Below are 23,529 nucleotides of genomic sequence, written 5' to 3'. Positions count from 1 at the left end.
CCAGATCCGGCCCGGGCAGGCCGCGGTCGGACCCCGGCGGGCTGCGGCGGCACGAGGCGACACGTGGTGGCGTGCCATAGGCTGCGGGCGGCGGCGGAGTTGCGTCCGATGGGATCAGACATGTCCGGGCGGCGGGTGGACGTGTCCGTCGGCGGGAGGAGGAAGAAGGCTAGGGTTTCGTCCGTGAATTTCGGGGGGAGGCACATATTTATAGATTCTGGGAGCTAGGAGACTCCAAATGAGGCACGGTGTTTGCCCACACGATCGTGATCGAACGACCGAGAGCATGGAGGGGGTTAGGATGGGTTTTGGGCCACTTTGGAAGGGGTGTTGTGCTGCACACAAAAGAGGCCTTTGCGGTTACCCGGTTAACCGTTGGAGTATCAAACGACCTCCAAATGGCACAAAACTTGACAGGCGGTCTACCAGTGGTGTACCAAGGCCTCTTGGCAAACCTAGGGCCATTCCGAGAAATTTTAACACCCACTCACAACAACAAGGTCTGAGAGGGGACGATGGGCGCGCGCGAGAGGTCTGGACTCCGAACGGACAACGGAGAGAACCGGGAGAACCCGAACGGATGCAAGTTTTGAAAAACATGCGGATGAAATGCAGATGATGACATGGCAAAATGCAACACGCAAGCAAATGACATGGCAACAGCGACGAATAACTGGAAGACACCTGGCGCAACGAATCCGGGGTGTTACACCCACAATCCGCTTTACGAGTCCAAAGTAACTGCTTGGAATTGGCTCTGCAGGCCACAGCCGGATAACCAAGTCCTTCATGGCTAGTTCGGCCGTCTGGTGCAGTTCGACCAGCTGCTTCAGCTGATCGATAAAAGGCACTGGATAGTTCGGCGCCAAATACTGTGACCATAAGTTCCTCTCCGCAGACTCCCTCTCCTCGGTCTGGTAAAATTGGGCAACATCTGATATGCTGCGAGGCAGATCCGCAAATGCCCCTGTAAAATCAAGATTCAGCTAGCCGCTTAGAGTCCCCTCCCCCCCACTATCACGTAATAATAGCCATAAATACAATAGGCCTTACCAGCCACAACTTTCCGGGCCTCCTGAATGTCCTGTACAGCACCTCGGGCTTCTTCCCGAGCATCTTCCGCGGCTTCGAGAGCTTTGGCGAGTTCGGATTCTTTCCCTACTAGACTTTGCTCCAAGCTCTCGCTTTTCTTCACAACCTCCTAGAGCTCCCGCTCAGCTGTGATAACCCGGGCCTTGTGTTTTTCACAAAGCGCCTGTTCGGCGGCAGCCTTGTTGTGGTCATCTGCCACTTCCTTCTTCAGCGCCTCATATTCGGCACTCGCTCCTAGGGCGTACAACATAAATACTTTTTGATAGGCACACTTATTCATTCGTGCCCAATGCAAGACAATGTTTAAACATACCTTGCTTCTCATCTAACTGCTTGTTCACACGGCCAAGTTCTTCCTCGGCCCATTCCAGGCTTCGCTTCAGTTCGGACACTTCTGCATCATGAGCGGCCGTCTTCTTCGCAGACGCCTGTTTTTCAAACAAAGGGATATACATCATTAAACAAAGGTTCCCACTACAAAAGAGGGTTTGATCCCCTGCCCGGCTCTCTTTTGGCGGACAGTGTATCAAGGGCTACTCCTCATATCATGATGATTCTTCAAAGGTTCCTTAGAAACCATACCTCAAAAGCCTTTATAAGGCCAAGACAGGACTCATTCAGCCCGCTTTCGGCAGCCTGAATCTTTCCAACCACCGTACCCGTAAGGGTCCGATGTTCATCGATGACAGACGCGTTCTTTAACGCTATCGATAGACCGCCCGGCAGCTCTGCATAGACAGAGGTTGCCGGCGGAGTTGTCAAACCTCCCTCCGTGGAATGTGTCCTCTCGCCCGATCCTGGAGCCTTAGAGGCCTCCAGAACCTTATCCGGCTCTGAGTCTCTTTGAGACGACACCTCGGTGTCGCGCCTGGACTTTGGAAAAGGAGTCCCCGGAGGCGTCTCGCTCGCCACAGCATCCGAGCTCAACGAATCCTCCGACGAGGACTGTCCGGTAGGAGACCTTGCCGGGCTATACGAGATGTGGCGACAGTCAAAACTACTGTACCCAGACGACCCTGGATATATAGGCGTATTCGGATTTCGGTTACTTACGATTTTCCCAGGGGCTAGGCCTCGGGATCCCACTCCGAGCTGTTATCGGCAACCGGGGTGGATGCCTCTGGATGGGAACCTCTCCCCCTCTTGGGCGATTCGGCCTCCAGGGACGGAGAAGCTGCACGCTTTTTCCCGCCTTCAGAGCGAGGCTCGTCCTCCTCTGCTTCCTCCTCTTCGTCTTTGGAAGAAGGAGCGTCGCTGGAGCCTTCGGATTTGGCGTCCGAAGCCTCGCGGCAATGGAGGCCATTTCGGGTCTTCTTGACCTTCTTGGAGGCCTCCTTCTTTGGCGCCTCGTAAGGCGCAGGGACCAGCATCTTCGTTAGAAGAGGTCCGGCCGGTTCCTCCGGCAGCGCGGCAGGACATTGTATCCGCTCCACCTTCTTTATCCATCCCTGAGGTCCTGACGAAGCACGATTAAAATTTTCCCTCATGACATGCCGGTTGAAGCATGGATGGACAAGGCGTGGTTGTAACTTACCGGGCTTGCAGAACGGGATAATTGGTATCCCCGGTCTTCGGCGGAGTCCAGCCATGATTTGCCGGACTTGAAGAGCACCTTCCAGATATCCTCGTGGGAGGAATCATAGAGCTCCCGAAGGGTTTGGTGCTCGGTTGGGTTGAACTCCAACAAAGTGCAAGCTCGACGCTGGCAAGGGAGAACCAGGCGAACTAGCATCACCTGGACTACGTCGACGAGTTTGACGTCCTTGTCTACCATGCTCTGAACACGCGTCTGGAGCAGTGACAGCTCATTGGATGAGGACTAGTTCGGGCCCTTCTTGGGCCAGGACGTGAGCCGTAGTGGAGCTCCGGATCTGAATTCAGGAGCTGCAGCCCACTTTTTGCCGCGCGGTTTGGTGATATAAAACCACTGTTGCTGCCACTCCTTGACGGAGTCGTTGAAAGTGCCCTTTGGCCAAACGACCTTGGGCATCTTGCTCACCATGGCACCGCCGCACTCGGCATGTTCGCCGCTCACCACCTTGGGCTTCACATTGAAAATCTTCAGCCATAGGCCGAAGTGAGGCGGAATCCGGAGGAACACCTCGCATACGACAATGAACGTCGAGATATTGAGAAAGGAGTTGGGGGAAAGATCATGAAAATCAATCCCGTAGTAATATATGACTCCATGTACAAATGGGTGGAGGGGAAACCCGAGCCCGCAGACAAAATGGGGAAGGAACACGACTCTCTCGTGAGGCTCCGGAGTAGGGACAACCGGTCCCGCCGGTGGGAGACGGTGGCCATTCTTTTTGGCCAGATACCCGGCTTCCCGGAGCTTCTTGATATCCTTCTCCCGGACGATCGAGGACATCAATCTGCCTCCTGCTCCGGATCCAGACATCTATGGAAAACCTCTCTTCAATGGAAAGGGAGAGTGCTTGGGCGTTAGGGCTCGAGCAGAGGGGAATGATTTAGCGGAAGGAGAAGGCGTGGGTAAAGAGGAAGAGACCTTATCTCTTTATAAGAGGTGGTAAAAGCTTTTTGCGCCTCCCCACTTGCCTGGTGGAACCCGCTCACCTCCCACTTGCCACGATTAGTGGTGCGGTTGGATTACCCATGCCCGTATTAATGAGAATCCCGTGATAAGGGGACATGATCTTTGCTTCGACAAGACATGCCAAGGAAACCACCTCGCGATATACGATGAGGCTGGAGGTGTGAAAACGGCTCGGATAATGACCCAACCTTGATGACATGTCGCAATGTCTAGAAAGTTGTCAGCAGAGTACATTTGTGAAATATCGCTATCTCTACGACGGTATGTGAAGATCATCTTGCAGATCCGAACACGGCCTACATGTTCGATAATAACCTTGGAGTATTTGGAAGGAGTAACCTGCCTTGCAATGCCGAAGACAAGACTGCACGCCGGACTCATCGTCATTGAAGCCTGGTTCAGGGGCTACTGAGGGAGTCCTGGATTAGGGGGTATCCGGAGAGCCGGACTACATACATCATCCGGACTATTGAAGCGTGAAGATACAATACACAAGACTCCGGCCCGTGTCCGAATGCGACTCTCCTTTGCGTGGAAGACAAGCTTGACGATCCGGATATTATATTTCCTTCCTTGTAACCGACTCCATGTAAACCCTAGCCCTCTCCGGTGTCTATATAAACCGGAGAGGATGGTCCTTAGAAGGACGATCACAATTACAATCATACCATCATAGGATAGCTCTTAGGGTTTAGCCTCTACGATCTCGTGGTAGATCTACTCTTGTACTACTCATATCTTCAATATTAATCAAGCAGGAAGTAGGGTTTTACCTCCATCGAGAGGGCCCGAACCTGGGTAAACATTGTGTCCCTTGCTTCCTGTTACCATCAGCCTGAGACGCATAGATCGGGACCCCCTACCCGAGATCCGCCGGTTTTGACACCGACAATATCCAAACCGGGAGAATCACTCGCTCTCAAACTAGTTTAGCTTACTTTTGTGAACACTATTCATTCATCTCTAGCATTGAACCCATGAAGGTTGAAGAAGCATTGGAAGATCTGGATTGGATAAATGCCATGCATGAAGAGCTACACAACTTTGATAGAAATCAAGTTTGGACATTGGTAGAGATGCCCGACAACAACCACAACATCATCGGTACCAAATGGGTGTTTCGCAACAAGCAAGATGAAGATGGAGAAGTACTTCACAACAAAGCACGTCTCCTCGCCCAAGGCTACACTCAAGTCGGAGCAAACTAAGGAAGGTACCTTTGTCTCTCAAATGAAGTACACCAAGGACTTATTCAAGAAGATCAATATGCAAGAATGCAAAGGTATGACTACACCCATGCCTACTAGTGGACATCTTGATTTGACGAAAGATGGTGAACCGGTTGATCAAAAGGTTTATCGCTCTATGATTGGTTCATTTTTATATCTATGTGCTTCACGTGCCGATATTATGCTAAGTGTGTGCATGTGTGCACGGTATCAAGCATCCCCCAAAGAATGTCATCTTAAGGCTGTGAAAATAATAGTGAGATACTTAATACATACACCAAATTTTGCCATTTGATATCCTAAGAGGTCTTCTTTTGATATTGTTGGCTACTCCAACTTGGACTATGCCGGTGACAATGTTAATAGAAAGTCCACTTCGGGTACTTGTCAATTTCTTGGTAGATCTCTTGTATCTTGGTCCTCCAAGAAACAAAACTCGGTATCCTTATCAACAGCGAAAGTGGAATACATTGCCGCCGGTTCATGTTGTGCTCAATTACTTAAACGATGAGTATGACCTATGATCAAGTGATCTCACTTGACTCCTACATCAATTTACTCTAACATAGGTGACTTTGTCGCCGACCAATTCTAGATGAAGTTCTCTCGTGTTCTTTTCTATGCTCTTGCATTTGTCTCATGCATATTTGTTTTAAAAAAAACTTCATCTAGATTTCTTTTCCTTTCTCTTTGTGTTCTGTATTCCTCGCATCCAATTCTTTGCAAATCCTTCGTTAAATTCCTTGCAAATCCTTGTGAGATCTTACTTGTCTAGTGGACTGAGGTGGCAAGTGTTCTCTCTGTCATGAACTCGGTCACACCGGTCCATTGTGTTCGGTCCAACCGAAATTTTTCGGTGCCACTGAAGCACACAACGCGGTACCACCGATTTCACCACAAGAAAGACATCTTGCCACTTGTTCCCGTATTCTTTTTATCCAGCTCCACTCAATGATTCTTGTCCTCTACCAGCATCACTTTCACCTTGCTGGTTTGTTTTGTGCCTCAAGGACCAAACCCATTTGTAACACATCAAAGGACCAAATCCAGAAGAACCCTTCTTGGAAATTGATGCCAAAGGGGGAGAGAGAGATCACATCAAAGCTTAATCATATCTATAGGGGGAGAGAATACTCAAGGGGAGAGAGAGTAATCTTCAAGGACCCCAGATGCTTGGTGTTCAAGAGGAGAGAAGTCACATGTCTTTAAGAGGGAAAAGACATGTTCATATTTGTTTGTTTGCATTAGCTCTGTTACTTTTCTTTGAGCTCCGATTTTCTGTTCCCTATCTTCTCCAAGTATCCCATGCTAGATTCAGGGGGAGCAAGACATCTAAGGGAAGGAAATCCTTGAATTCATTGCACATCTTTACCTTTCGGGACATGTCTATATCAATGGAGTACTCAGTACTCACACTCTACATGTCATCCCAATCTTGGTACTCTTGTGGTTTCTTTTGTTTGCTCTGGCTAGTAGGTGCATCTGTGTTATCTAACCTTGTTTATGCAGGTTCATTCTATCCCAAGCCAACTCAAGACCACAAGGTAAGTATATGCATCACAGTCATGTGTATGAGGAATTCTTGCTGATGTGCATACTGTTTGCAAGGACTCATGAGCATGAAGGTACATTTTCCATATTCACATATTTTTCTCTGATGTATATAGCCAAGATACATGTAACACATTGCTTACTCTGTAATGCTTATGCATTCACATTCTCCTATTTTCCATATGTACATGATTGCATACATGTAGGGGGAGCCTATGCATGTTACATGTCTTTCCAAAGCTTTACTTGCTATTCTCTATATCTTTATCTAAAGCTTTGATGTATGTTGTCATCAATTACCAAAAAGGGGGAGATTGAAAGCACAAGTGCTCCCTGGGTGATTTTGGTAATTTATGTTAATATATCTCTTGTTGGACTAATACCTTTACCTAGTATGTTTCAGATAAGTTCAACAATGGAGTGGCATGGACTAGAGGATATGGAACCCCTTCAAGATGCTAAGGACAAAGGATTGGCTCAAGCTCAAAGCACAAGACTCTACATTTTCTATTTTAGTGATCCAAGATCACATTGAGTCTATAGGAAAAGCCAATACTATCAAGAGGGGATGAGGTGTTGCTTAATGGCTTGCTTGCTCAAAGTGCTTACTGATATGCTCCAAAGCCCTCAACCACTTTCTCACATCCACATATGTCCCAAACCAAAAGTCAAACTCGGCCCCACCAATTCTTTCTATCCGGCGCTACCGAGTTGTGATGTCATAGCCACTGCCACAAACCCTAATCAAGTCGGTCTCACCGATAGAGATCTCGGTCTCTGTCGGTGTCAAAACCGGCGGATCTCGGGTAGGGGGTCCTGAACTATGCGTCTAAGGCTAATGGTAATAGGAGACTGGGGACACGATGTTTTACCCAGGTTCGGGCCCTCTCAATGGAGGTAATACCCTACTTCCTGCTTGATTGATCTTGATGATATGAGTCTTACAAGAGTTGATCTACCACGAGATCAGAGAGGCTAAACCCTAGAAGCTAGCCTATGGTATGGTTGTTGATCGTGAGTCCTACGGACTAAACCCTCCGGTTTATATAGACACGGGAGGGGTCTAGGGTTAGAGAGAGTCGGTTTACAGAGGAGGAGATCTACATCCGAATCACCAAGCTTGCCTTCCACGCCAAGGAGAGTCCCATCCGGACACGGGACGAAGTCTTCCATCTTGTATCTTCATAGTCCAACAGTTCGGCCAAAGTATATAGTCCGGCTGTCTGGATACCCCCTTATCCAGGACTCCCTCAGTAACCCCTGAACCAGGCTTCAATGACGATATGTCCGGCGCGTAGATTGTCTTTGGCATTGCGAGGCGGGTTCCATCTCCGAATACTCCAAAGTTAATTCCGAACACAGGGACCGTGTCCGGCTCTGCAAGATAATCCTTCCATATACCACCGTAGAGAGAATAATAATAATCCACAGATTCAACCTACTGACAATTCTTCGAAAAGCGACACCACGCCACGGTCCGGTTTTTATTCAAACCGTTTCCTTCAACCTGCTTCCGCACACATCGCGAGGCGGTTTCTTTGGCACGTCTTGTCAAAGCAGAGATTGTGTCCCCTTATCACGGGATCTCCATTAATGCGGGTATGGGTAACCCAACCAGCTCCATTAATCGAGGCGCCTGGAAAAATAAGAAATTTTGAGAGGCAAGTGGGGAGGTGCACATTCACATCGCCTCTATAAAGGGGCAGGAATCTCCCGTTTTCACCCACGCCTTCTTCTTCCTTCGCTCATCCGTTCTCGCACCCTCTAGCTCCAGCACCCAAGTTCTGACCTTCTCCGCAAGACCGCAGCATGTCCGGAGCGGGAGGCAAGTGGATTTCCTCCTCTGTCACAGAGGAGAACATTACCAAGCTTCGGGAAGCCGGATACCTGGCCGCTAATATCACGCACATGCTTCCAACAAAGGGACAAATTACCCCTACGCCGAAGCCTCGGGAGAGAGTGGTATTTCTCCCTCACTTCGTCCGTGGACTAGGGTTTCCACTCCACCCTTTTGTCCGCGGGCTTATGTACTACTACGGGCTAGATTTTCACGATCTGGCCCCGAATTTCGTCCTCAACATCTCGGCGTTCATTGTCGTGTGCGAGGCCTTCCTCTGCATCAAGCCTCACTTCGGCCTGTGGCTGAAAATCTTCTGCGTGAAGCTGAAGATCATGAGCGGCCAACAGGCGGAGTGCGGAGGCGCCATGGTGGGCAAAATTCCCAATGTTAAATTGACCGAGGGCTCCTTTGTGGAGTCCATAAAGGGGTGGCAATCAGGGTGGTTCTACATCACCGAGCCGCGCGACGCCAACTGGGTGGCGGACCCCAAATTCAGATCTGGAATCCCCACGTGGCCTGGGGCGAACCCACGGAGCTGACGGACTCGAGACCTGCCTCAGAAGTATGAGGGACAAGAAGATCAAGCTTGTCAATATGGTCCAGGTCATGCTCATTCGCCGGATTCTCCCATGTCAAAGACGGGCGTTTGATATGTGGGAGTTCGACCCGGCCGAACACCAGATGCTGCTAGAGCTCTTTGACACAACGCACAAAGAAATCTGGAAGGTTCTGTTCAAGACCAGTGAAGTCCCTCCTCCCCGTTCCGAGGACTGGGGTTTAGCGCAACGCGCCTTGACAGTCCGGTAAGTCCCTTGACTATTTACGAGACGTTCCCTTAGTACTTTCAGGGGAGGTTTTTTAAGTCACCTTGCTGACCGAACAGGAGAGGGTGGAGACGGCGGAGCGGATCGACTGTCCGGCTCCATTGCCAGAGGACCCAGTAAGCGCACTCCTGGCAGAGATGCTGGTTCCGGCGCCTTACAAGGTGCCAGAGAAAAAGGCCGAAAAGAAGGCCATAGAGACCCGAAGGGGTCTTCGGCACGAGGCCGCACCCGACACCTCGCCAGAAGAGGATGAGGCGCACTCCTCCCACGAAGGGGAGGAGAGGAAGAAGAAGAAGGCCGTCTCAACTGAGGGGGGCAAAGGGTCCAAGTAGCCGGACACGGGGACCTGAAAAAGTCATCGGCGCAGGGCCGTGATAGAGTCATCATCTGAAGACGATGAGGAAGATTCTCCCCCTGAAGACGGGGGAGAACATGAAGAAATGCCTCCTCCCCGCACTAGGGAGGAGAAGAAAAGGAAGGCCGCCCCATCGGGGGAGCCCGGGACACCGAAGAAGGGCAAGGCGTCCCTTCCAGATCAATCCACTACCGCCGCTTTTAGTGAGGTGGAATGGCTACCCAGGGGCAAACCCCGGGCGAGGTCGTAAGTATCCGCATTCCATAATATCTTTCATACGACTTTCAACCTCATGGTTTGTAATGACGCCGAACACGCATATGCAGTCCGGCCGGGTCCGATCTCGAGGAGTCCTCTTCGAAGGACTCTCTGAATGAGTCAGAGATGAATTCGCTCCCGACGGCGACCTCTCCACGACCGGTGGATGACACCGAGGTGTTGTCCCGGAGGATGAAAGAGGAGGAGGTGACGGTTCCGGAGACGCATCAAGGCAAAATCTCGGGCGCCGGACACATGGGGGATGGGAACCCCATGGATTATGCTGACGGGAGCCACAGTAAGTCTGGCTCTCGGCCGGTTTCTGCACCGGAGCCTACAAAGGTTTTGGATTCCGGTAAGCAGTCCCTCGCGAAGGAGGGCGAGCCGAACGTGCCGATGACCTCCGCCCAGCCAGAGGCATCGGATAATTTGTTGGAAGTGCTACGAGGCGCTTCCATCGAGGATGAACACTGTACACTTATGGGTACGGTGATTGAGAAGGTTCGGTCCGCAAAGAGCGGATTAACCGAAGCCTGCACCAGCCTGCTAATAGGCTTTGAGGTAAAGAAAGTGTGAGGAAATATCACCTGATAGGTAGTAGCCCCTGATGCTCTGGTCGGTGTTCGGAAAGAAAAGCCAAATAGAGGGTCAACTAAAAAATCGTAAGAAGCTAATAGTATTTGTCGGTATGAATCAAACAGGCACTGCTGCTGACCGCCGCTGCACGCACGGCCGAGGTTGCCGGACTCAAGCGTGAACTGGGGCAGGCCGAAGAAGAGCTCGGCCTCGTGAAGAGGCAGCTCAAGGCAAACAAAGGTGAGAAAAACCCCGTCCATATGTCGTATAGAAGATAAAAAGTTGGTGGTGCTAAGAAAAAGCATCATAGCTTTTGATAGGGACCGCGACCGAAGTGGCGGCCCTGAAGGAAGCATTGTCCGCGGCCGAAGCCAAGGCAGATACAGAGCGCATCGAGAGAGAGAAGCAAGATGCTCGGGTAGGAGAGGTACAACAGGAGCTCCAGGAGCTCGGCCAGAAGTTCGGCTCCCTGGAGCGTGACTACAAGACGCAAGCGTCTGAGCTTGCAAAGACCCTCCAGAGTGCGGCCGATGCCAAGACCGAAGCCCAAAAGGCACTCCAGGAAATCCAGGCGGCCAAGAAGATAGCGGAGGGTAAGGCATTCTTTATGCAAAGCAAGCATGTGCGGGAGTCATTTCTTTTACTTACACGAATCCGGAGCTCTCCAGGGGCATTCGCAGATTTGCCACACAGCATTTTGGATGCTGCGGAGTTCTATCGCACTGAAGAGGGGAGCTCTATGGAGAATCTGTTCTGGTCCCAATATACTGGGGCTGAACACCCGATGCCTCTGAGTGACCAACTGAATCAACTGGTCGAACTCCACAATGCGGCTGAACAGGTCATGGGGGACCTCATAGTCCGGATGTGGCCTGGCGAGCCCCTGTCCGGCAGCTACTTTGGCCTGGTGAAGCGGATGGTGCATGCCTATCCACAGCTAGAAGTTTTCAAGTAGTCTGCATGTATTGAGGGTGCCCGACGGGCCTTTCCCCGCGCGAAGGTGCATTGGGGCAAGCTGGACGCTCATAAGGTCGTGAAGGATGGACCCCCGGAGGGCAAGGAGCATCACTGCCCCGAGAAATATTATGATGGCGTTATGAAAGGCGCTCGTCTTGTGGCGAATGAATGTCCTAAGAACATAATTTTTGAGTGAATGTACTCAAGTCTTCCGTGTAATATGAGAACGGGTTTATTTGTGCTATGCAACACTTTGTTTGATTTAAAATATTACCTTCTCTGCGGTCGTTTATCAAAATCTAAAAGTAGGCCAGTCGTCGGCTTCCGGCCCCTTGTAACTAGTACTGGGGTGTTCGTGGAGACCCAAACACTCTTTATCAAAAGTTTTGGTCCTTTAAGGAGGTGTTTGGCGTAGCGAACAAGGCAATCGGACTATTCGGCTTTAAAACTGTCACTTGACCATAGAAGTCTACAATTTTAAATTTCGGCGAAGCCCCTAGTATTCGGAAAGCCGAACTGGGGCGTTATACACGCCTAAATCGGACGAAACCAATTCCTCGCCTTAAGCGGAAAAAATCTTTAGGGGTTTTGGTACCTCGCGAACAGCGACTAGCTCTCGCCGCATCATGACAGTCAGTTTTCGGCTTTCTCTACTGAGGTGCTCGTCCGAAAGAACCGAGACACAATCGCAGTAGTTCTCCCTGCACTACCTTAGCCGATATAATGGAACGTAAGGTACCAAAACAAGGGAGCCGGGCTAACCCAACTATTGACCCAATACATGATTCGGAGCTGATGCATATAATGCTATAAGTTCGGGGTGCCACACTGTTGAAAGTGTTCGGACTTTCCTTGCCATAGTATGGGGCTTGATAAGAAGCCCCTGGCAAACTGGCCGTACCAAAACGTATGGATGCAATATTGAATAAATATTCAACAAAAAATATGAGGATAGCAATAAGAAGCTGACACTACGTACTACTTCCAATTTATTTGGACAATACGGCAAAACGTAGGTGTACAAATTGATGCATTAAGCAGGAAAAAATAGGACTATTTGGCATATCCTATCCAAGGACAGGCTACATGCGGGTATGTAAGAACAGGTATAACGATCATTGGAGAAGACCACCTGAGTATTCCCTTGTGTGCAAAAGCCTCTTGCCTCCTTGGTGCCCCCTCCATAATGAGTCCGGTTATCCGATCTCTTCTGAAGGGGTTGCCCGAAAGTGGGGTCCTGGAAAATGAAAAAAAAGGTATGCGGGCCTCCTGGCGGCTGAACTGCACTCTGGCCGCATTGTCATATTGCCTCCACCTATGCCCATGGTATTTTGAGCGCGTAATTGTGCACGCGTGGTACGAACACCGCTTGAATGGGGCTGGGGTGGAGGCCGGATTGCTAATCGAGCTCCTGGCGTGCCTGACTGTTCTGTTGCGGGCTACTCTGGACTCGCTTGACGGTGTTCAGAGATGTTGTTGCCGGATTGGCTGTTTTTCAGAGGAGGCTGCTTTGTACTTCAGCCGCGAGGGCCGCAGTATGTTTTTCCGTACGGAGGGAGCGGTCTGTATTTCCATTAACTGTTATGACCCCGCGAGGTCCTGGCATCTTGAGCTTGAGGTATGCATAGTGCGGTACCGCGTTAAAACGAGCGAACACGGTTCGTCCAAGTAGTGCGTGATAGCCACTACGGAAAGGGACGATATCGAAGATTAACTCCTCGCTTCGGAAGTTATCCGGAGATCCGAAGACCACTTCCAGTGTTATTGAGCCCGTGCATCGGGCCTCTACCCCTGGAATTACACCTTTGAAGGTTGTTTTGGTGGGTTTGATCCATGACGGATCGATGCCCATTTTGCGCACTGTATCCTGATAAACAGGTTCAGGCTGCTGCCGCCGTCCATGAGGACTCGTGTGAGGTGGAATCCATCGATGATTGGGTCAAGGACCAATGCGGCTGAACCGCCATGGCGGATGCTGGTGGGATGGTCCCTACGATCAAAGGTGATCGGGCAGGATGACCATGGGTTGAATTTTGGGGCGACGGGCTCCATCGCATAGACGTCCCTGAGTGCACGCTTTCGCTCCCGTTTGGGGATGTGAGAGGCATAGATCATGTTCACCGTTTTTACCTGGGGGGGGATTTCTTCTGCCCTCCAGTGTTTGGACACCGGGGTTCCTCGCCATCATCGCTATGCAGCACTTGTCCTTGTGAGAGTTATAAAGCCGAATAGTCTGATTGCCTTGTTTTACCCAGGTTCGGGCCCTCTCGATGGAGTTAATACCCTACTTCCTGCTTGATTGATCTTGATGATATGAGTATTACAAGAGTTGAACTACCACGAGATCAGAGAGGCTAAACCCTAGAAGCTAGCCTATGGTATGATTGTTGATCGTGAGTCCTACGGACTAAACCCTCCGGTTTATATAGACACCGGACGGGGCTAGGGTTACACAGAGTCGGTTTATAGAGGAGGAGATCTACATCCGAAGCGCCAAGCTTGCCTTCCACGCCAAGGAGAGTCCCATCCGGACACGGGACGAAGTCTTCCATCTTGTATCTTCATAGTCCAACAGTCCGGCCAAAGTATATAGTCCGGCTGTCCGGATACCCCCTTATCCAGGACTCCCTCAGTCTCACCGAGTTGGGATTGCAATCTCTCTGTATGTATCCATTACCAAAATCGGTCCCACCGAGTTTGTGTAATCGGTCCTACCGAGATTACAATGCAAACTCTCTGTTCCTCTTCGTAAGATTTTGGTCCAACCGAGATGAGCGAATCGGTCCCATCGAGTTTTCCTGACCAACTCTCTGGTTAGCTTATTACCAAAATCGGTCCCACCGAGTTTCTGTAATCGGTCTCACCGGGATTATGTTATGCCCTAACCCTAACCATATCGGTCCCACCGAGTTGACATGTTGGTCCCACCAAAAATTCTAACGGTCACATTATTTGCTAAACCAGTCTGACCGAGTTTCAGGATTCGGTCCCACCGAGATTGGTAAGTTGTGTGTAATGGTTAGATTTTGTGTGGAGGCTATATATACCCCTCCACTCACTCTTCATTCATGGAGAGAGCCATCAGAACGTGCCTACACTTCCAACATCCTGTCAGAGAGAGTTGACTGTTGTGGAGACTATCATTTGAAGCACAAGAGCAAGGAGTTCATCATCAACACACCATTTGTTACTTCTTAGAGAGTGGTGTCTCCTAGATTGGCTAAGTGTCACTTGGGAGCCTCCGACAAGATTGTGGAGTTGAACCAAGGAGTTTGTAAGGGAAGGAGATCGCCTACTTCGTGAAGATCTACCCAAGTGAGGAAAGTCCTTCGTGGGCGACGGCCATGGTGGGATAGACAAGGTTGCTTCTTCGTGGACCCTTCGTGGGTGGAGCCCTCCATGGACTCGCATAGACGTTACCCTTCGTGGGTTGAAGACTCCATCAACGTGGATGTACGATAGCACCACCTATCGGAACCATGTCTCAAAAATCTTCGTGTCTCCAAATTGCGTTTGCACACTCCAATCCCATCCCTTTACTTTCTTGCAAGTTGCATGCTTTACTTTCCGCTGCTCATATACTCTTTGCATGCTTGCCTGATATGTATTGTGAATGTTAAAACTTGTGCCAAAACTCTACTTAAACTTGAAGAGATTAAAAAATGCAACTTTTCTCACTTAGTGCCTAATCACCCCCCCCCCTCTAGACACCTCTTCTCGATCCTTTCACCGGTACACCGCCGGAGGCATTCACATAGTCATATTTTGTTCTAAGTATCGAGTTGTAATTCTTGAGTTGTAAGTAAATAAAAGTGTGATGATCTTCATTACTAGAGCATTGTCCCAGTGAGGACAGGATGATGGAGACTATGATTCCCCCACAAGTCGGGATGAGACTTCGGACGAAAAAAAGAGGCCATAAAAAAGAAGAACAGAAAAGGCCCAAACAAATAAAAAATGAGAGAAAAAGAGAGAAGGGACAATGTTACTATCCTTTTTCCACACTTGTGCTTCAAAGTAGCACCATGATCTTCATGATAGAGAGTCTCCTATGTTGTCACTTTCATATACTAGTGGGAATTTTTAATTATAGAACTTGGCTTGTATATTCCAATGATGGGCTTCCTCCAAAATTCCCTAGGTCTACATGAGCAAGCAAATTGGATGCACACACACTTAGTTTCTTTTTGAGCTTTCATACACTTATAGCTCTAGTGCATCCATTGCATGGCAATCCCTACCCACTCACACTGATATCTATTGATGGGCATCTCCATAGCCCGTTGATACGCCTAGTTGATGTGAGACTATCTTCTCCTTTTTGTCTTCCCCACAACCACCATTCTATTCCACCTATAGTGCTATGTCCATGGCTCACGCTCATGTATTGCGTGAAGATTAAAAAAGTTTGAGAACATCAAAAGTATGAAACAATTGCTTAGCTTGTCATCGGGGTTGTGCATGATTAAATACATTGTGTGATGAAGATAGAGCATAACCAGACTATATGATTTTGTAGGGATAGCTTTCTTTGACCATGTTATTTTGAGAAGACATGATTGCTTTGTTAGTATGCTTGAAGTATTATTGTTTTTATGTCAATACTAAACTTTTGTTTTGAATCTTATGGATCTGAACATTCATGCCACAACAAAAAAATTACATTGATAAATATGTTAGGTAGCATTCCACATCAAAAATTCTGTTTTTATCATTTACCTACTCGAGGACGAGCAGGAATTAAGCTTGGGGATGCTTGATACATCTCCAACGTATCTATAATTTTTGATTGTTCCATGCTATTATATTATCTGTTTTGGATGTCTAATGGGCTTTAATATGCTCTTTTATATAATTTTTGGGACTAGCCTATTAACCGAGGGCCTAGTGCTAGTTTCTGTTTTTTTGCCTATTTTAGATTTTTGCAGTAAAGGAATACCAAACGGAGTCCAAACGGAATGGAACCTTTGCGATGATCTTTCTTGGACCGAAAGCAAACTAGAAGACTTGGAGATGAAGTCGAGCATGTAACGAGGAGGCCGCGAGGCAGGAGGGCGCGCCTCCACCCTCATGGGCCCCTCGTAGCTCCACCGACCTAGTTCTTTCGCCTATATATACTCTTATGCCCTGAAAACATCAAGGGGAGCCACGAAACCACTTTTCCACCGTACAACCTTCTGTACCCGTGAGATCCCATCTTGGGGCCTTTTCTGGTGATCTACCGGAGGGGGATTCGATCACACAGGGCTTCTACATCAACACCATTACCTCTCCAATGAAGCTTGAGTAGTCTACCACAGACCTTCGGGTCCATAGTTAATAGCTAGATGGCTTCTTCTCTTTCTTTGATTCTCAATACAATGTTCTCCTCGATGTTCTTGGAGATCTATTCGATGTAATATTCTTTTGCGGTGTGTTTGCCAAGATCCAATAAATTGTGGATTTATGATCAGATTATCTATGAATATTATTTTGTACTTCTCTGAATTCTTATATGCATGATTTTATATCTTTGCAAGTCTCTTCCAATTATCGGTTTAGTTTGGCCTACTAGATTGATATTTCTTGTCGTGGGAGAGGTGCTTAGCTTTGGGTTCAATCTTGCGGTGTCCTTTCCTAGTGACAGTAGCGGCAGCAAGGCACATATTGTATTGTTGCCATCGAGGATAAAAAGATGGGGTTTTCATCATATTGCTTGAGTTAATTCCTCTACATCATGTCAGCTTGCTTAATTCGTTACTCCATTCTTTATGAACTTAATACTCTAGATGCATGCTGGATAGCGGTCGATGTGTGGAGTAATAGTAGTAGATGCAGGCAGGAGTCAGTCTAATTGACAAAGACGTGATGCCTATGCTCATGATCATTGCCTTAGATGTCATCATAATTATGCGCTTTTCTATCAATTGCATGGCAGTAATTTTTTCACCCACCATAATACATGCTATCTCGAGAGAAGCCACTAGTGAAACCTACGGCCCCCGGGTCTCTTTTCCATATTATTGAATCTTGTTTACATCTTGCTAGTTTCCGATCTATTATTTTGCAATCTTTAATTTCCAATCTATAAACCAAAAATACCAAAAATACCAAAAATATTTACTTTATTGTTTATCTATCTCTATCAGATCTCACTTTTGCGAGTGACCATGAAGGGATTGACAACCCCTTTATCGTGTTGGTTGCAAGTTCTTGATTGTTTGTGTAGGTATTCGGTGACTTGTGCGTCGTCTCCTACTGGATTGATACCTTGGTTCTCAAAACTGAGGGAAACACCTACGCTACTTTGCTGCATCACCCTTTCCTCTTGAAGGGAAAACCAACGCAAGCTTAAGAGGTAGCAGGGTACGTGAGTGCATGTGGCATGCAAGTAGGACATACCTGGATGCCCAAAATACTAGGTGCAAGTAGGACATGTGAGTGGTGGCTTGATCTGACCATTATTAGCATTGATAACTGTAAGCACGGATCAGAGTAGCATCGGTTATGTGTTAGTAGTGATCACTGTAAACTCTGTGCATTGAGCATAAATGATATCCTACTCCCTCCATTCGGAATTACTTGTCTCGGAAATGGATGTATCTAGATGTATTTTAGTTCTAGATACATCCATTTCCGAGACAAGTAATTCCGAACGGAGGGAGTACTTGTTAGCTTTGATCATGTTTCATATGTTGCTAACTGTTGTCCATCTTGTTGAGAAGATAATGAAGACGGGGTGCAACAAAGACGGCGGTGGTGTGTAGGTCGTCGCCAACATAGAGGGGGCGGGTGACCGCTTCCCCACCAACCGATGGCTGAGAAGGGTGGTACTCCCTAGCAGGGTGGACTACATGAGGATGCCGATGGGCGCTGGTAGGAGGTCGAGGACCGGCCACGAGGAGGGTGCACGGGAACCTATCATTGACCATGAGTACATCACCATGCTCATCATCCCGCGTAAATTCAGGCCGGTGATGAAGCTTTGGCTGGTTAGCTGCACTCCTCGTGTCGCCATCCTCTCTACCAACAAGTGGTGCAAGTTTTGGATCCAGGTGCAAACGTTCAAGGGGCACATGGTGCTGGTGCGCGGCTGGGAGTACTTCTACTACCGGCACAAGATCATCCCCGGCGACATTGTAGTCTTCAAGCTCTCCGGCCTGGGGCTGAACGTGTAGATCTTCAATGCCAACAACTCCAACATCTGCAAGGTCCAGTGCTCGAAGCACAGCTGCATCGGCGACATCACTCAGGCCCTGTAGTTTGTCTATCAAGTCTCACCCAAAGTAGTTTAGGTGTGAACTTTTAAGTTTGAATGTCTACTTTGCTATGAACATGTGCATATTTTGCCCAGGGAGTAGCACCCCGGGGTCCAGCAGGGGCATGGAATGCCTTGGTGTTTTCAAACATATGCCTAGTAGCACTTACAACCTGTTCTTGGTTTTTTCTTGACGTGTTCTTGCTGCTGATGAACAGTGTGTGTTGTGTGCTGACAAATGGGTGGTAAGTCCACCACATTTGCAAGGAGTGAGTAGATCAAGTACTTGCACACAACCAAACAACTGTGATTTGCATCTTCTCACATCCGAAGCACAAACACAGACAACCAAACAACATGCACCCAATCAGGCCTTGATGCAATGCAAACAACCAATCAACATGCAGATGTTAGTTTTTTGCCTGCATATGCTCAGCTAGGCCCAACTGGGACAAGTATGAAAATGGGCAAAAAAACGATACGACCAACCAAATGAATCCTTGGAGGTGCTCATTGGGGGTATGGTACACGTGTGTGCGTTCATAGGGATGAGCGCACATACGTGTTTATGAGCATTTGCATCAGTAATGTGTTTTCGAAAATAGACTGTAACTTTTTTATTTGATCCGCGGTCATTTTGACATGGACAAGACTCTCGTGGCTCCCTGTCACCACCATAGTGAAGGTCCTACCCGCGACCCATTATCCTCTCATCGCCATCATCTACAGTTGCCTGACCGGCTCGCGGTCGCGGCTAGGCGGCCCTTGCTTCTCCCGATCCCCTCTCTGCGCGACCCCATGGTGACTGTCAGCTTCCTTTGCGACAGCGCATGTTGCCTGTCTTGGTTTGCCTCGGCTCTAGTGATTTGATCTCTCATGGAGGCGACATGGTGGTTCTGGTGCCTCTTGATCTGGCATCGGGGACCTATACTAGCAGGGGTTCTCCTTGGCCCTTGTTGGCCTTATCTTAGCCGAGCTCCCGCTGGTGCGCCTCAGGCCAGGTTATAGGCTTTGACACTGCATGGTCTAGCCGCAACCTTCTCTGTGTCCACCAAATCTGATGGCGCTTGGGTTCATGCTGGCTGCCGGCATCTAGATATGGCTGAGACCCTTCGGTGCATCGACCTTCGTTGTGAAGGGTATTGTGCGTGCGGTTATTGAGGTGACTAGTGTGAACCAAAAAAGTTGCGGGATGCAACTCAAAGTCTCCTTTGTGGGTTTTGTGGCTCTCATGAAATTTGCAAACAATAACTTGACGCAGAGGGTATGGTTGTGCAGAGGTGAAGGTGAGGTTCTAGCCTAGCGCATGTAGCTGCTAGGATTGTGATAAAGTGGTGTTCACAAGACATGATTTGCTCTGATTTGATGGTGCTTCTCGAGTAACCTATCTCAAGCTACACGTGAAAACCATGGGTCTCACCCAAGTTGGTTTATACCGGACAATGATGATGTTTTCACGTCGTTACCTTGTTGAGGGCTTTGCTCGGACTTGTTCTTTAGGTGAAAATCTCTGGGCTTTGGTGGTTGGATCCGGTGACGTCGGCGCTTGAGCATTGTTTTCTTCCTGAAGACGTTTATGTTGAAGAACCTCACTGTCCTTGCGGTGTCGATTGTTGTCAATCGCTTTGGGGTCCTTTTCTTTTCACTCTCTTAGGCATACCATTAGTCTTGTATGACTTTGGTATAAATTGCAAAAAACTACCACATTTGAAGTTCAGTTCTAGGTTTGCTACCACATTTCTTGGGTACTAAAAAACTATATCGGTTTCTTACTAATTTTCTCAATAAACACTTATGGATCTTGGGTGATTTAATCCAATTTTTTGATAGGAAGGGCCCACCAAGAAGCGCTGACAGGGCAAAAAAGAGTCAAAACAAACGTCATTGATTGTTAAGTCCGAAGCGTCAACCCTTCTCCGGAAAATTGTTGTCACCGACGTTGGTGATGATCGCATTGGGGAAGACAAATACATGGACCATGGGTGTGGGCAGAACAGGGCATATTGGTGGGAGGAAGTGGTGACTTTTGCCAGCGGGAGGAGCGCAACCACCAACAGGCATGTGACCCCGTGCACCACCACTGCCTTGACCTCGTCCGGGTGCCGTAAAGGGAGAAGGTGAGGAGTCCAAGATGGAGGTGGCCACTCCGGTGACTCCCAATTCTGCGACGTTCACCCTTATCCAGCTGTATCTACCCGAGTTGGAGGTCGACGACTCCCAATCATGCGCGCCATGCCGGAGAGCAGTGGCGGTGACATCATGGATGTGAGCAGGAGACCGGTTTGTCTTGTGCCTATAAGTAGGAGACGAAGCTCATCGAAGAAAGGGGAGGGGCCGCAGGAGCCTCCGGAACCGATGTGGGGTAGCCCGGGATGGGATGCAGGGCAGCGAATCAGCACTGAGAAGGCGAATGGGTGGCAGAAGGTTGAGGGGTCGGAGCACGACAGGGGAGATGGCTGGGTGGCGCTGACCACGAGGTAGAGGACATGCGAGCGGCACTACAGCGGGGTGGATGCGTGGTCAACATTTTTTCAATAGTCAAGACTAAAAGTGTTAATATATGGTGCCACGTGGACCTGACTAGTGGGCCCGGCATGTCAGAAATTGGATTAAGTCGCCACCAATCTGTCATAAGTGTTTATTGAGAAAATTAGCAAGAAACTGGCAATTTTTTGTAGCGCCAAAGGAATGTGGTAGCAAATTCGAATGTGTGGTAGTTTTTGCAGTTCACTAATGACTTTGTTATTTACCCCGTGTTTTTTTGTTGGTGTTGTTTGTGTTCATCCTAAGAGCATCTCTAATAAAAGATGTAAATTTGGAGATGTAAAACAGGGGATGTAAAAATTTACATCTCCAAGAAGTGATTTTTTACATCTCCAAAAAAGAGGCAACTCCAACAGATGATGTATATCGAAGATGTAAAAGAGCAACTCCAACAGAATATGCATATGAAGACTTAAAAATCAGCAGACGGCCGCGCAGCTTTTACGAGCGCATTTGAACATTGAAATGGCATCAAAAGTTTATCACATCAATCATAGTTTCAAATCCTACAACCAAAAGTGCATTATCTCAAACGTAGTTCTTTGTGCAACAAAATAAAATGCACATAAACATCAACCAAATCACTCGATTTTCGTTCTCTCCCTTGTCATCAACAACATTTTTTGATGGTACGATCATCATCATCAATCGCTGCTTTGTCGATGTTTTCATGAGTTGAAGTCTCGTTGCCGCGAACTCCACCAAAAGCATGTTCATTGTCACCTCACATGCCCATGTTGCCACCAAAGCCACCTCCCATGCCAATGTTGCCGCTGAAGCCACCTCCCATTCCACTCATGTTGACATGGAAGCCACCTCCATTGCCGCCCATGTTACCAACAAAGCCACCTCCATTGCCATCCATGCTACTGCCCATGCCACCCAAGTTGCCACCCTAGCCGCCAAATGCACCATTCGTAAGACCTTCCATCATATTCATGTAGCCGCCCACTCCACCTCCCATAGCACCTCACATTCCTCCCATGGCTCCTCCCATTCCACCTCTCATCCCTCCCATGGCAGCTCCCATTCCTCCTCCCATCATGTTTCTCATGATCATTTGCTTCTTCGTGATCATTTCATCATGACAAAGCTCGATATACGCCTTTGCCTTGGGATCAAGAGTAGATATGTCCATGAACATATACTTGAGTGCCTTCTCTTCCACCATTTTGTATTCTTCGATCTCCGCCTTTCTCTCCTCGGTCGCCTCCCTTCGCCGCTCTGCTTCTCCTCTCTCCTCAATTTCTTTGAGCTTCAATAATTTTTTTCCTCGGCATACTCTTTCCTCGCCATGACAATGACATCAAATCCTTCCTTGAGATCATTGTCTCTGGCCTTGGTTCCCTTCACTTTCTTAGTTTCACTGGGCCGGTATGATTTAGTGGCCGAGTGAGGAGTGGGGATCCTTCTCTCATCACCGGGGCCATCTTATTCATCCTCCACCACAACATTCTTCTTCTTCAAAGCATCAAATACCTCCCTAGTTTTACACTTCTCCTCATCCTTGAGCTGTTTGAGGCAATGATGAAAAGTGAAAGCTTTTCCTTTCTTCTTCCTCTTCTCTCCCTTGTTGTTCCTCTCTCAAAATAATCCTTGCGCAATCATTTTCTACAAGATAATAACAACCAATACATCATCATCAAATTTGCTGAAAGTAGAGAAAGGACACACAAATAGAAAGTGTTTTCCATGTCACTACCGCCACAACCACTTGGGTTCATGCGATCAACATTGGCCAAGAAACCCGCCCACTTTTGGCATTCGGGATTAATGGTGCCCCAACGTTGTCGAATAGAGTCTCTTGATCGATAGTGGCCACTAGTTTTGCGCTCGTCGAAGTACTTCTTGATGAGTTGCAAATACGTGTTCGCACATTCGTCCGCCCGAACGGTTGCATCTTGAGAGACATTTTTTTCCATGCAATGCAAATCAACACATCTTCGGCGTTGGTGTAATTTGCGGTTCTTCCCTTGATAACAAAGCCAGGTTCGTCCATGTCGAGATTATCATTATCGATTGAGTATCATCATAATCTTGTGATGCATACTCTTGCGAGAAATAATAGTCGTTTGCCACATTTGTGGTGCGCATGAAAGCTTCATCAACAAGACTACAAATTCATGGACACACAATCAACCTCACATCCTATTCGTATCGCAAAGTGAAAGAGCAAACAATAGCACAAAAGAAATTGAAATGGTTTTTTTACCTTTGTGAATATCGTCGAACACGTTGGATGCAGTTGCCGTCGTCGTGGCCACATATTCCTCCATGGCCGGCGGTGGTGGTGGTGGCGGCGGAGATGGTGGAGGGTATCCTTGGACGCAGGAGGACGCCATGGTCGTCTCCGGCTGCAAATCGGACGAGGCTGCCATGTCCAGCCTCAAATTCTTGGCCGCCCGAATTTGGTTTTGCCGCCGGGTTGCGCCCTCACACCGCTGGCGCTTCATGCGTCCACCGCGGGGCTTGGCGACCCTCTGCTTCTTCGCTGGCAGCTCAACCG

Source organism: Triticum aestivum, chromosome 5B, assembly GCF_018294505.1.
Source record: "Triticum aestivum cultivar Chinese Spring chromosome 5B, IWGSC CS RefSeq v2.1, whole genome shotgun sequence".
Lineage (NCBI taxonomy): Eukaryota > Viridiplantae > Streptophyta > Magnoliopsida > Poales > Poaceae > Triticum > Triticum aestivum.
The sequence above is the reverse complement of the archived record's forward strand: the minus strand, read 5'-3'. Positions refer to the sequence as shown.